Source organism: Rhipicephalus sanguineus, chromosome 11 (genome assembly GCF_013339695.2).
Source record: "Rhipicephalus sanguineus isolate Rsan-2018 chromosome 11, BIME_Rsan_1.4, whole genome shotgun sequence".
NCBI classification, from domain to species: domain Eukaryota; kingdom Metazoa; phylum Arthropoda; class Arachnida; order Ixodida; family Ixodidae; genus Rhipicephalus; species Rhipicephalus sanguineus.
The window spans coordinates 110,982,132-110,996,913 of NC_051186.1; positions in this window are offsets into that span (position 1 = coordinate 110,982,132).

Below are 14,782 nucleotides of genomic sequence, written 5' to 3' on the forward strand. Positions count from 1 at the left end.
CTGCCATGGTTTTCTCGTGAAAAAAATCACAGCATATCCACGGAGTGAATGATGATGAGTGGGCGAAGCTGCGGAGGTTCATCGGTAAACCGTGAATCTACCGTGAATTCTGCCCAGTACATCATCACCGACGTGAGATCGGGCGCGTTTATACTAAAGGTTCGATGAGTTATGACGACTTGCAGCGCACTGGAGTGAATGAAGCAGTGAATGAACTTTATTCAAAACTGCTCCGGCCAAAGGTGAGTGAGGCTGTTCGTCCAAGCCTACACTGATTATAACGTGGCGCTCAGCCTGATCAAGGCTTGGTAGATAAATTTCGGAAGCCTGCTCGGAAAGTCGTGGCTCCCGCGACCACTTGGTGGTAGGCGTGCCATTTTTGAATCTGGGAGGTTCTTGGTATGAGTAATTCGTTTGTAATCAGTTGTGATGGCTAGAGCGACTACAGTGGCTTCTGGCAGTGCTTCTTATCTATGCCATGCCGTTGGGCCCAACATATATATTTCAGCAATACAATACGCTATTTCTCTTGCCGTACAGGCAGTCATCCAATAAGAAGTAGATTGGCCACCAGCAAAAACCTGAATGTTGAGCAACGGAGGCTAGTGGTCGCTGAACGTCGAGCGTTATGGATGCACTTGACACGCCATTGCATGTCACGAGCGTTGCGCGAAACTGTTCCGAAGTGCATGACCAACCGTTCGTGCTCAGTTGATGCTGTCATACAATTGTCTTAGCGTCGATTAATTGGAACCCAGAGATAATCTGCCCAAGTACTCAGGCTTGCTTGCCTGTAGTCAGATTAGCCCAAGCGTCTTAAGTCGTGTGGAGCGGAGGGAGTAATTTGATGCGCGAAAGATAATAAACTGATGTGGTTTAAGCTAAATAAACGCAACCATTCGTAAGGTTGATTAGTGACAGTTTTCTGGCATGCGCGTAGGCCTTCAGAACTCCTATTTTTTGCAATCGAGCAGCAGGTCCAGTGTGATCACTCTACCGCCTGTATCAACCATATAGAGGGCCACCGTATGAAGTCTACGGGTATGAATGGTGATATGTGTATATCGTGAAAGGGGGTGCCTTAAGGTAACATAGGCATCTACCTGCCCCATTATTTTACAGCGAAAGCTGTTATGAGATCATTTCAACGGCCGTTTTTGGTGCCGTACTTGTCCGCCGCCGCCGCCGGTGTCGGTAACCACTATCGCTCGAAATAAGAAAAAAATTTCACGATGGAACGGGGTTCGAACCTGGGCCCTCTGCGTGGGAGTGCAGTGTTGTACCTCAGAGCCATACCGGTGCTTGGAACTGCCTTGCAAAAAGACGCTATACAGGCTTCATGTCCAGAAGGAACCACATTAACATATGTACTTTAGTGTGCTAGAAGAGTGAAATAACAACCACGCACCACACAATGCGAAATCTGTAACTAGGCGTCGCACAATGCGAATTGCGCAACGAGTGGGCTGTTGGATACTTCTAACCCATTACAAGGGGCTCTGCAATAATTCTTCATCGTCATCAGGCACAGCATCAACAAAGTAAGCATTATGCCTTACACGTTTTTAGCGGGTACCACGGCTCTCCGTTGAATGACGAAAAATGGCATAGTGGCTGCTTCCCTACTTCACAGAAATTATGATGATTTATAGCGTAGTGGGTTCCTCGCAAGTGCACTTGCATTGGTTGCCAAGGAAGCCCATAAGCCTATCATCCATTTCCTCGGGGTCTCAATAAAGTTCTTCCTCCTATCGCTGTCTCTTTCTCACGTCAACGTATGTTATATTGCATGGTGGGAGAGTGAAATAGCGACCGGGCGTCACACAATGCGAATTACGTAACTGGTGAGCCGTTTAAAGCTTACAACCCATTACAAAGGGCTGAGCCACAATTCTTCATCGTCATCACTCGTCACGTAAACAAAGTGCACATAATGCATTACATATGTGTAGCTGGAACCTCGCTTCTGCACACAATGACGAATAATGGCGTTGTAGGTGCTTCCCATCTTCACAAATGTTGTGATTTATGGCGTAGTGGGTACCTTGCTAGTGTACTTCTATTAGTAGCCCCAAGAGAGTTTATTACGGGCTCTATAAATGCCGCTCTTCCAGCTGTCGCTGTGACTTTGGTGCGCTTTCCACGCAGGCCTGGTGTTTTTTGTAAGGCGCTAATGCGAATTGGTCTTTAGAATCGACAAAATACGAAAGTCTACATCGCTATTTTATTGACTTCGTGAAGCTTGGCAGATGCAGGAAAAACCTTGGGCGCCAAGAGTCAAGAAAACATGTTTCCTTCGTTATCACAGGAGAACCCGATGATGACAAAGATCTCCTGATGAGCTGTGAATTCGAAAGGAGGTGCCTCCAATTCAAAGCCCGAGTAAATAGGCAGAACTATCTATGTCTGGAGAATTCATATGCCTGCATATAAATATAAATGTAATTTCTTACAACTTCGTATTCGTCGCATCAGCTGCTTCTTCCACCTTGCGTTTAGCCAATGGCGAGAGAGAATGCCTGCACAGTCCCTTTCAATACTGGCAACCTAAAGAAGTTTTGTAGATGAATAAATAGTTGTTATTTTGGAAGAAAATTTCTGCCCTGCGCTACGGCTCGTTTTCACAGCTTGAGCGATCTGAAACTCGAGAACAACGCTGCTACTCACCCATTGCAGGAACGACCAACAATGAGAGGAGGAGCCACACTTTATTGCGCATGGCCCTGAGTGAACTTTCAGCTGTGGCAGTGAAGGACTGCTTGACCAGTCGGTGATGCGTGCTTTTATGCAGTGCACAAAAAGACACACGATCACACACACACGCACACACACACACATACAGAGCCGGAATATAATTGTTGAAAGGGGCACAAGATGGAGAATAAATAATTACTATGACTCACAGCGGAACGTTTATCGTCGGTCATCTCTACGCGGTATAGGTCGGTGGTACGAAATTCCTCAGAGGTTGTCTATAAGTGAACATTTTTTGACAACCCCTGAGGAATGTCGGGCAGTTCGAGCAATATCTATAAATACAAAGAGTTCCCTTACAATAACAATACATTGGCCGCTGCTCCCACATTCGAGAAGAGAAGGGGCAAGTGCTGACGCACTTAAAAAAAAAGAAAAATGAGAAACATAACAAACAGAAAACAACAGGACTACAGTCTACCAACGACTATCTGCGAAGAAGAACCGATCAACATTAGCAGCAGCAACAAGAGAGGAACGCTATATACTAACGTCTACTTATTAACAACCATCTGCTAAAAAAGCATGCAGGCGTTTGAAAACGGACGCTTTTTGCCGAGATTCAATCATTGCAACACGAAGCACATGTTCAGCTGAAACCACAGATGTGAAGATCTCCTGATTCTAGGGGATGCGGCCGCACGTGTATTCTGTGTACGAGAAAGTAGCAGATGTAGCATGTGGCTGACTAAAGTCCGTTCTTTTTTTTTTCTTGGAATTGTTGTTCAGAAGGGCTCCCGTCAGACCAAATGACAGAAGCACCTTCCAGGAAAAAGTTAGGTGCGACTTCTGTCTCGCGCCCGCACTGAGCGGAGTCGTACACTTAGGCGACGCTTTACTTTGCTTTGACACCTTTCGCGCCCAAAACTGCTTTTCGTAGACGGATGGAAGGTATGTCGACTGCACTTAACATTTTAATTTGCTCATCGCTGCACGACACACCCAGCAGATGAATGGCGCAATTCATTTCGTCGTGGTGCTCATCCAACATTTTTGGAAGGTGTCATCGTTAAGAGATTGTAATATTATTGGCATAAAACATTGAACGAAATGTTCATGAGGGTCACAAATGCGCGTGCACATTTGAAGTCTTCACGCGGAACTGCACACCAAAATTATTATGCTGGTCAAAAGTTCAAGGAAAAGTTTATAAAGACTGCACACAATGCTTGCCACCAAAAGAGCTTGTGTAAAGAAAAATTAAACACGTCTTCTCGGCATTCAATCAACGAATACCGGGAAAAGCTGGGAGTTTTCAAACGGCTGCGCCTTTTTTCTCGATAGTTGTTAGTAGATAGATGTTAGTATGTAATATTTCTGGCTTTTTGCTGCTGCGGCTGTGTGTCGGTAGTTTTGTTTGCATATGATTATTAGTAGACGTTTGTATATAGTAGCCTAGCGTTTTTTCTGCTCTTGTTTGTTGTTTTCTTAATTTGTAAGCACTTGCCCAATCTCTTGCTGCGAATGGGAAAGTTTTTTCTGTGAGATTAGCGGCCCCTTCAGTGCGACAGAATTATAGAGCTCGTCTCGCAGAAATTCCGGTGTCACTGTCACCGTCGTTGATTTTGCGCGAAAAACCATCGTTCTGTGAGCGAAAACTCGAGACAGATGAAATAAATAGGTGATAGTATTGTTATTTCTGGATGTCACTCAGCAAACATTGTTGGACCTCGTGCGCATGCAGGGCTGGCACGTGCACTGCGGTGGCTACCGCTTGTCCTAACGGGCTTTTAGGCGTTTCGCTTGGTTCGGTACGCCTGCACTGCTCAGAGTGGTGTGCGGAGTACTCGAGCGCTGGTAGTGCATGTGGCAATATACAAAGAATGTTACATAGCTACAACTGCAGAGAGCAAGAAATTCAAACATAGTTGGCGTCGCTCCAACATGAAGCTACGCTCAGAGTTCACATTAGGTAGTACAGTAAAACATCGGTGATGCGAATCTCGCGGGGTTACCAAGAATATTCGTACGATCCGAAATTCGTATCACCAGAAAACATGGAAAATTAGGCATACGTTTTTATGTGTTTCTCAGGGCCGCAGCGACGCCATGAACAGCTCTGAATGATTGCCAGTAAAGTTTTTAAACGTCAACGATCATATTTGTACTCGTAAATATACGGTGCATGCGCGCGTGTGTAATTAATGAACCAGATGTGTTGGTCCCAGTGACCGCTAGAAGTCCCTTCCTAATCTTACTACGCTTTTCTGCATGACAACAGACTACTGCGGCGAAAGCGACTTAAGAAGCGCTTTGCACACGATAGATAGAGGCCAAGTCCCTTCGCCAAAACCGTCCGCTTCGTCTCTTCGGGTCCTCGTCCACCTTTAATGGGACTTCATGACGAACCCGCAGCCCAAGTTTGAGTCTTGTTTCATAGAACGTCTGATTGCAGGGACATGGCTTGCATCGACGTGGCTGGCACGTGTTAACACACTACAAAGACGCTGCTGCCTCGAGCACAGCAGCACGCGTCAACGCGTAAAAAAAAGCGCGCCATCAACGTCATCTGTAACATAAACGCGAAAGCGCCTAAAGGCCTCCAAGATTCGCGCGCACTGTCCCGGAGGCAACGACGCACCGTTGATGGTCGCGCAGCGCGCACGCCCGCGCCCGCGCGTGACTGCCGGGTCTTCCGCGACAGCGCGGGCACCACATGTTTGTACCTGTGCGCTAGCGTACGTTCGTATGAAACATCGCAGGGTGCAACTCGGTTCGCAACAACCGTACTCCAATACACTGTAGGCTAATGGGCCTTGGTCGGGACCACAGAAAAATTCGTATCACCCCGAAATTCGTACGAGCCGTGATCGTATCACCGAGGTTTTACTGTATTGTATTAAACGGTGAATTTTTGTTGATACTGCAAGTTAACTGCTTCCTCTCTCTCATAATGAACGCGTATAAATCCAGCGACTGTAGTTGTTAGCTCAACTCTTGAAAAAGGACCTACCCCGGTCGAAACGTCGAATAAGTGTCTACGTGCGCCTGCACTTGATTAGATAATATTGAACGGATGCAAACAACGGGACCCAACCTTTCATAGTACAAAGGTGAATTTTTCACGTTGCTGAAAGCTTCAATTTAACAATGATGCTCACAAAGGAGAACAAAAAAACATAAATTTGTGCCACACAGCGCATTCGGTCATCGCCCAGTTCATGGTCGTCGCCTGCTGTGCTGTCCCGGATGAAGGACGGCTCTGTACAACTTTGTGTTGATTATCGAGCACTTATTACCATCACGCGCAAAGACGCATATATGGTGCCACGAATTGACGATACCCTTGACTCCCTCTAGGGCGCTGAATATTTCTCAAGTGTCAATCTTCAGTCAGGGCATTGGCAAATACCCATGCGCTAAGCGGACAAGGAGAAGACGGCCTTTGCAACACCGAATGGCCTCTATGAGTTCAGTGTTATGCCCTTCGGTTGATGCAACGCTCAGGCAACGTATCAGCGTATGATAGACACAATTATTTCTGGCCTTAAGTGGAAAACCTGCTTATGTTATCTTGATGACATCGCCATTTTCACTCCCACTTTCCGTCAGCACCTCGAGTGGTTGTGTTGAAAATAAAGAAGCGGGGCATGGGCTCGGCGAGAAGCGCAAGAGACGAAAAGGAGGGAAATGAACGAAGTGGGGTTCGGAGCTAGCCCTTACACACTAAAAACGTCTACGACCACGGGTCCTCGTTATTTATGTTTGGTGCCGTGAAACCCGGGAGTGACCATTCGTGGACTACAATGACTTCGGCCGAGCGTCTTCAGAAAGTGCGTGGAACTCTCAGGGTCAGCGTCTCTCGGATTATTACGCTCCTGACAGAACTGCTGCAGAATCCCGATGCCGAAGCGCACTGTGTCATGAAGCAGGTCAACGTTTTGAAGAGCAAAGAAGCTGAGCTCCGCTAGCTGGACAGGATGATTTTCGACGTTATTCAAGACGACGAACTTGACAAGGAACTCGATGAGTCTGCAGAATACCATGAGAAGGTCTTGTATGCAATCGCTGATGGGCAGTATTTCCTGTCTGAACACAAACAGTCTGTTCACGTACGTGACACGTGCTATCCGCCTTTTGCTTACGCCAGACATGAAAGCGGAAACTACAACCAAGCTGCTTTGTGTACAATCGCCGACGACTGTGACAGCATCTCCGAAGGCATGGAAGGAGACATGACAAGTTTCGATGACTCAGATTCCAACCACAAAGGCGGATTTTCTGCGAGTCCAGAAACAGGTCAGAGCATTTCGATCGAAGTGGAAGCGAATAACACCGAGTCGGTGGTGATGTGCAGAAACATTGAGCAATCGAACCAGGATCCAATGATCGAGGTCTCTTTTGGCGGTGGTGTAGCGGCGACGACGTGCATGAAAGGTGAACTTCTTCAACAATCACTTGACTCTGTTGATCCAGCACCGCTGAGTGACTACTGGACAGACGTGTCCGAAGAAGTTGAACATTTTGGCAGCGTTTTGAAGTGCATTGTAGAACCACGAGAAGAAGATCAACCGATGACTATTGTCGAAGGCAGCCCAGTGGTAAATCAAAGAAATGGTGGAAGCAGTGCCGTGAAGGTCAAGGACGAAGATGAACAGGATTCTGTCAGCGGCCAACTGAGGAAGCGTGCAAATGAAGAACCGGCCGACCGCCTTCCCACCAGCAACGATGGCTCCTTCGATCTCCTGGGCGGGGAATCTAGCAGTCCTACTGCATTTGCTGTGGTGTCTTCGTCGTGGGATGCACAGCCTGGACGTTCGGAATTTGTTCCGCTCAACTTCGAGGAATAGGACGAGCTTCTGACCAAACAAGGGGATGTTCGTCTAGAAAAGAAAGTGAAAGCGCTGCTTCTGCTTCCGGAAGTGAAGTTCAGTTCCCTGCGGACGTCGGCGAAGCGAACCCGTCATCGCGCGAGCGGGAAGCGCAAGCACATCAACCAGCTTGTTCCCAGGGAGCAGAAGGAGAGCCAGGCACAGAAACTCGCCGTTTATGTGATGAGCCTATCGGAAGTAAGCGCGTCCATCCCGGTATCGGTCTCCGAATTCGGGATGGCGCACAGTTCGTGCCGCAGCAACAAAGATTGCCGCAGATGTCCAGGCTCTTCGTGGAGGACACCACAACATTACGATGCGGTAAAGCGTGGGCAGGAGAACGTGAATGTGGAGCACACCACCATTGCCGTGCCGGGATGGATACGGCCGAGATGGAAACAGGCACATCATTTTCATGCCACATTGGCTCGCTACATCTCGACCAGGCTTCAACGGAGATTCATGTAGGGACTCTTCAGTAGTGGAAGAAGAAAAGACATGTCCGGGTGACATTGGTACATTCCGGACGAGATGTAATGGACATAGCTCGTTTCGTGCGTCTTGAACCTGACCGCGTTCTGAGTCCCTGAACATAGGTTGTGCATGTTGTAGGAAACGAAATGACCTATGTCACGTTCGTGCCCAACCCCTCGGAGGATGTTGAAAATAAAGAAGTGGGGCATGGGCTCGGGGAGGAGCGTGAGAGACGAAAAGGATGGAGGAGAACGAAGCGGGATTCGGAGCTAGCCCTTGCACAGTAAAAATGTCTACGACCACGGGTCCTCGTTATTTATAGGCTGTACAAATTTGTGACATGCATTTCTAATGATGGGCTTGAACTGTACGAAAAAAATGTCATTTCGCCAGAAAAAATATCATAGTATTGGGCCAACACTAAGATGGCGTTCGACCAGATCATTAGAAGGTGACTGCCGTGACACGCTTCTCTGGCCCCGAACATCAAAAGCAATTAAGAAGTTTTCTGGGCCTGACGTCTTATTTTCGTCGCTTCATCCGCGACATCGGCTCCATCGCGTCGCCACTGCACACGCTGTTGACGTGGGGCGTAGCATTCACTTGGACAAACGATCGCTACAAAGATTTAACACCCTCAAGGTGGCACTGACATCTGACCGCGTCCTCTGTCCCTTCGATGAGCATCTCCCTACTTGTCTCCACACCGACACTAGAGGTCTTGGCATCGATGCCGTCCTCATACACCGTGATACAACAGGTCGACAGAGCGTCGTCGCCTACGCCAGCCACACACCCACGAATGCTAAACAAAACTATTCGATCCCAAAACAGGAATGCTTGGCTGTAATTTGGTTCATATGAAAATTCCACCCATATCCTTACAGACGTTATTTTGCCGTAATTCTAGATCATAACGCGTTACGCTGGTTGTCATCACTAAAGAATTTATCCGGAGGCATCGGCCGCTGAGGGCTGCGGCTGCAAGAGTAAACATTTGAGGTTGTTTACAAATTTGGGGAAAGCACCAAGATGTCAACGCCATCTCTCGTGTTCCCCTTCTCCGAAAAAAACCTCCTCTCATGGTCCATCCCATGATGATGAGGCTAGGAGTCCATTTAGGTTACCAGGACTAGCAGCTTCTGGCACGCTGTCTTGCGCTCGCTACACTCATTGCCCTCCTGCCAACAGGAATATCCATAAAGCATAGTGTTGGGCCAACACTATGATAGCGTTCGACCAGATCCTGATTGTTCAACGCCTTTGCGGTCAGTCTCCACCAGCTAATGTCAGGCTGCGCGGACGACTCAGGTAATTAAAGATCGGAAACAACTTTCTGCACTGATACATTTACAACGATGATGGACTCCGGTGGTTTCCCGTTCTTCCCCGTTCGCTTCGTGCGCAGGTCCTTGAAGCCTTTCACGACGACCTATCTGCTGGCCACTTCGGATTCAGCTAAGCTAAGCATTCAGCTAAGCAGCTAAGCCGCATTGGGATCCGCTTCTTCTGGCCTGGCATCTCTACTTCTGGTGCAAAGTACGTCTCTTCTTGCCAATTATGTCAATGGCGCAAGCAGCGGACTGCACCTCCTGCTGGCTTGCTACAACCAATCACCTGTCCCGAGGAACCCTTTGCCATTGTTGGAATTGACCTAGTCGGACCTCTTCCCGTAACGGACGTAGAATATCGATTGGTCGTGACAGTGGTTGACCACCTCACGCGGTACGCAGAGACCGCTCCTCTACGCTCTACTTCTGCCTCTGAATTGGTCACCTTCTTTCTCAAAGCCATTGTTTTCCGTCATGGTGCGCCCAATGTCGTGTCCAGTGAACGCAGAAAGATATCACAATTATAGAAGCACAAACATGTGGCACACTTTGGAAGACAACGTCAGCATACCAGCCTCAAACCTATGGCATAAGAGAGCGATTCCACCGTACACTAAGTGATATCATATTCATCTATACTGGAGCAGTTAAAGACAACTGGGCACAGTCTTGCCATTTGTGACGTTTTCTCACAATACCACCGTCCAAGGCACCACTGGGTATTCACCGTTCTAGCTCGTTTACTGCCGTTCGGCGGCATTCACGATCGAACGGAAAGCTCTACAACCCTAACACAGCAGTTCGTTTCGACGCTTGCAAAGTGTTGGAAGCTTGCTCGGCTCAGCACAGAAGCCAGTCAACACGATTGAAAGATGTGGTGTGACAGCTGCCATCGGGACGTCCCTTTCCGTCCTGGCGATCAAGTGTTCCTTTGGACGCCTACTGTTATTCCCTGGTTGTGCGAAAAGTTACAGCCGTAATTAATTGGACCCTACATAATTAATGAACAAACATCCCCGGAATATTATCGTGTGACTTCCGACCGTATATATATATATATATATATATATATATTATCGTGACAGGAAACGACAGTCAACTCGAAGCGAACGGCTGTTTATTGCCGGCCACAGCAGCCGCCAGCTTCTTTTTCGACCTCTGCCGTCACTACAGCGTGGCATTACCCTTTCCCCACAAAAATAAATAAAAATAGACACCGGCTCAATACGACAGTTTGAAACAAAATTGAAAACTGAGCCGTAAAAGTTAGTGACGAGTTAAACAGCACAGGGTAAAAAACATCTCACCATCTCCTCTTTAAGTTGAACCCTCTTTGTAAGTCTCCAGGTTTCTGCTCCGTAGGTAAGTACCGGTAAGATGCAGCTGTTATATACCTTCCTCTTGAGAGATAGTGGTAGACTACCATTCATGATTTGATAATGCTTGCCGAAGGAGCCCCATCCCATAATTATTCTTCTAGTTATTTCACTCTCAATGTTCGGCTCCGCGGTTACTACCTGTCGTAAGTAGACGTACTCCTCTACAACCTCCAGTGTCTGGCCACCTATTGCAAAGCGCTGTTCTCTGCCAGGATTGTTCCACATTACTTTAGTTTTATGCATATTAATTTTCAGACCTACTGTTCTACTTTTCATATCCAGTTCAGTAATCATGAGCTGTAATTCGTCTCCCGCGTTACTCATCAGTGCAATGTCATCAGCGAATCGCAGGTTACTGCGATACGCTCCATTAATTCTTATTTTTACTTCTTCCGAATCTAGGGCCCTGAAAACCTCCTGTAAACACGCGGTGAATAGCATCGGAGAGATCGTGACAGTCGTTATAGACTGTCATGCATAACAAGCACCTAAATCTAAGTACAATGGCCTCCAGCAATTCGCCTCCATTAAAATGCGGCCGTTACCGCCGCGACTCGATCCCGCGGCTTTTGAATCAGCAGTCCAGCTCCATAGCAACTATACCAGCCAGGCGGGTAGCCACTGAAGAATGATTTAAAAGAGCGTTAGTGAACGCATGAAGAAAATCTACGTGCCTCACGATGCAGTATTTTGTGAGACTGTCACATAGAAATTGGATGCACGACACACTCCGATTTTCTTCACAATCCGGCTATCATAGCGACAAATAGGTGACTCTTACTACGCCTCTACGTGCAGTCAAAGTGACATAGATCGTGCAAAAAAAGTACAGCCATTTCGCCGTGTTTGATTTTCCTAGTTGTACGCTTGTTAAAATGGATATTACAAGAGAGTCCGTCAATGTCTTGTGCCATATCTATTGCCATGAAGCGCTTGACGATACACAGCTGGACAGAAAACGTGGCGTTTTTCAGGGCTCGCGAGGCTGTCAGCATGGTTGTGACAGCTGTTTCCAAACCATCGCTGTTTTAAAACGATGACTAATAAAATGCATGTAAAGTGCGATTTCAGTTCGTCCTTTTGCAATAGCTCATTGACGCAAACATCCCTAGGTTCACACGTGTATGAAAATATGTGCACTTTCTGCGGTGCATTTGGGTTAACATTTAAAAATATACAATATGGCTTACTTCCTTCGAGTAGCCGACAATGTACGTCAATAAACAGGCACGGCATCAGTGACCGATCAACGAGAACAGGAATAAAGAAAATCACCCAGGGAACAAGCCTTGGCAAAACACGTAAAGAGCTGTTGCACGCCATATTCAAGTTACCTACCTGCGCTTTGTTCACTTAGCTTTATTTACCTTTTTCATTATGCAAGATATTCTTGCTTCTTCATAAATGCGAAGAATTCTAAAGGCGAAGTACGAAGACCTACCTTGCAAGAAGGTCCTAAAATATTTTAAATGCTAACAAGAATACGCTTCCTTTGATTGCCGAATCCAGTTATTGACCAGAAATGCCGAGAACAGTTGCTAGGCAAAAGATAAGAAGCCATGCGCGAGCTAAAATTACACAGCTTGTGAAACAAAACGATCAGATTATCTTGGTGACAACTGTAAAGAGCGAGAAAAGCGCCTGAGCTGTATGTGAGTTCACAATAAGTGCGACCATCACCGCAACAGGTGCACGACAATAGAGCGGACGACGATGAGAACAAAGATAATTGCGCTCATACTCGTTTGGCTATTCAGAAGTCGCCAAACCATATCCGGGCAGTGCACTAGCGTCATTTATATATATCAGGGCAAGAATGCGCGAATACATCGTGTAGTCATGCGTCAACAGATTGCGACAAGTCATCGCACGGCAAAAGGACCCTATTGCAAAAACCAGCGCCGTTCCAGTACCCCCAGCGCGATACCAGTACGTTTCTTGGCGCTGGACCGCACTGGGAACACTGGTACACGCTCGAATTCACTGGGACTCCGGTGAAAGCACTGTGAAAGCGCTGGGTCGCACTGGTAGAGCCACTGGCTTTGCCGCTGTGACGCTGGCGCTCACTGGGAAGCGCTGGAGACGCTGGAATTCTCACTGGCGTGCGCTGGCACATACTGGAGCCTGTACTGTTCTGCCGGTGCCGCGCGCTGCTTTCCGTATCGTGCGCGGCGGAATGCTTTGGTATTGTTGAATATCGAATGTCTGATTCGATGTTACCGATAGATGCTGTCCTAACGGGTCCCAAACATGTGTCACAAATTCTAGCTTGGCAGAAAAAGACCAGGAGATGCGCACTATTTTCATGATATACGTGATATGATACATATGTGAAATCACGGTCAATTTTATTGTTTCCCTCTCGAATGTGGAGAAAAATATGTTAATAACCAAAAGCAGCCAACACTGGTCATTCTGCTTTCTACCACGCTTTTTTTTATTCATGCAGTGCCAATAACGTCGTTAATTTTTGCGGAGCTAGCAGCAATGAATACACATTTTGTGCATGCGGCTCATATATATATATATATATATATATATATATATATATATATATATATATATATATATATATATATATATATATATATATATATATATATATATATATATATCAGTTTTGCATCCGTGATGTGTGGCGGTAATGACTTCATATTGTAATGTTTATAAGTCTGGAAGCGTTGGTCTCAACATACACAGCAAATCGTTACATCGCCGTGCAGTTGGCAAGAAGTAAATGAGCGCTGGCTTCGCGACCCCTCCCAACAGAGGCCAGAAAAACAGCCGTCGTTCGATATCGCCACACCGGAAACGCATCTCGGGCAATTCTTGCACTTCCACTTACTTCAGCTATACGTTAGGTAACAGTTAAAAAGGTTTCGAGGCTAAAATGCAGAAACTTCAACCATCGCAACTCATCTGCGCCGAGATCGGTCCTACCCAGTGCGGCTCCCAGCGAGTGTTAGGCCTAGCGTACCGGCCGAGTCCGTCTACATGCCACCGGCGCTTTTTGGTTTAAGTACACGCAATTCCAACGTGTAAGATTTACTGTAAAGTATAGTATGGACATCCGTTAACCTAAATTAACCATTTTTTCTCTTGTACGGTGTCCGCACAAGGAGCGATAACCATCGATGCGACGCGCTTTCAGCAACAAGCGCTGGCTCACCCAAAGCAGCCGGCCGCACTCGCCGGTATTTTGACTCATACTTCGGAACACATACCTGTCAACTGGTACGCGTTAGTGAATTAACACACCGGCATCTTTTTTCAACTAATTGTATTTGTTTTTGCGCAGCGGTTTTATAGTTGTAGGTATCGATAGAACTGCAAGTCAGAATACAGGCACGTCCGCCCCGCAGTAATATCGTCGCTCGCGCGAGAAACCTACTCAGTATGAATTCATGTAGGCGCGTGTTTATCGAACGAGTCATCATAAAGCTTCTGTACATGTTCATCATTAGCAAGGGCGAGAAACGGCTGTTAAAAATCGGCAGTAACAGCCGTCAAACTGTACCCTGCTCGTCGATCCATTTGATATTTTTCGGAATTAAACCGGGAATTCTTAGAGAAACCTAGCGTTCTTCCCATTTTGGGCATTTTATTGGTTGCAGGCCACCCTTGGTTTATGTCTAATGAAGACGCAAGCGTGATTTGGAAAGGAAGATCGCGTCTTCCTTGAATACACACACCGAAATATGAAACGAAACGCTGTCTCACTGTGTTGACTAGCCCTTTTACAGCTACGCTGACGTGTTTCAGCGTGACGCAGTGGTAGAGCACTCGCTTGGAGATTGAGAGGTGGCGAGTTCGAATCCTCGTGGTGGAGCTTTTTTTTTTTTTTCATACGGCTTTTTTTTCTTTTTTTATTGCACTAATGCTGTCTATATGACTTTCTTTAATTACTAATATATTTATGCAGGGAACGTAGGCACCGCCGTTTTAACGCTGTAGAGCCGTTTTGCGCTTGGGTACCCAGCGCCTCCCAGTAAAACGCCGCTCCAGCGGCCCAGTATCCAGCTCGACGCTGGGC